Raw genomic sequence first — 464 nt, 5'->3', positions numbered from 1 at the left:
AAAAGCAACCCCTAAAAATTGTTTATAAATTTCTGTCCTCACTTCTAAGCTCAGAATTCATGGATCTGACTCTAAAAAGCTTTGAGAACTGGACTACAATTACAGGATAGACAAACAAACCAGTCCCAGACTGGTCACTTAGTGCTGCACTATGGAAAGATCCAAATAATAAAGTAAAAGCTTGGAAAATTTAATTGACATTGAGACCACAACCCAAAGAGAACTAGACAGAAATTGCATCTGGAACATACCCAGGTTGATTACCTTCTAAAACAAACAAGCAAGCAAACAAACAAAAGATCTAACTTCTCCATAGGATTTAAATAACACTCAGAGGTTCATAACATAATATTAAAAATGTCCATGTGGTGTTGGGATGGCCAAGTGGTCTAGGGCGCCAGACTCAAGCCTTCGCTTCCCGGTTTCGGGGCTTCTGGTCTCCATATGGAAGTGTGGGTTCGAAT

Source organism: Trichechus manatus, unplaced genomic scaffold (assembly GCF_000243295.1).
Source record: "Trichechus manatus latirostris isolate Lorelei unplaced genomic scaffold, TriManLat1.0 scaffold00510, whole genome shotgun sequence".
NCBI lineage: Eukaryota > Metazoa > Chordata > Mammalia > Sirenia > Trichechidae > Trichechus > Trichechus manatus.
The sequence above is the reverse complement of the archived record's forward strand: the minus strand, read 5'-3'. Positions refer to the sequence as shown.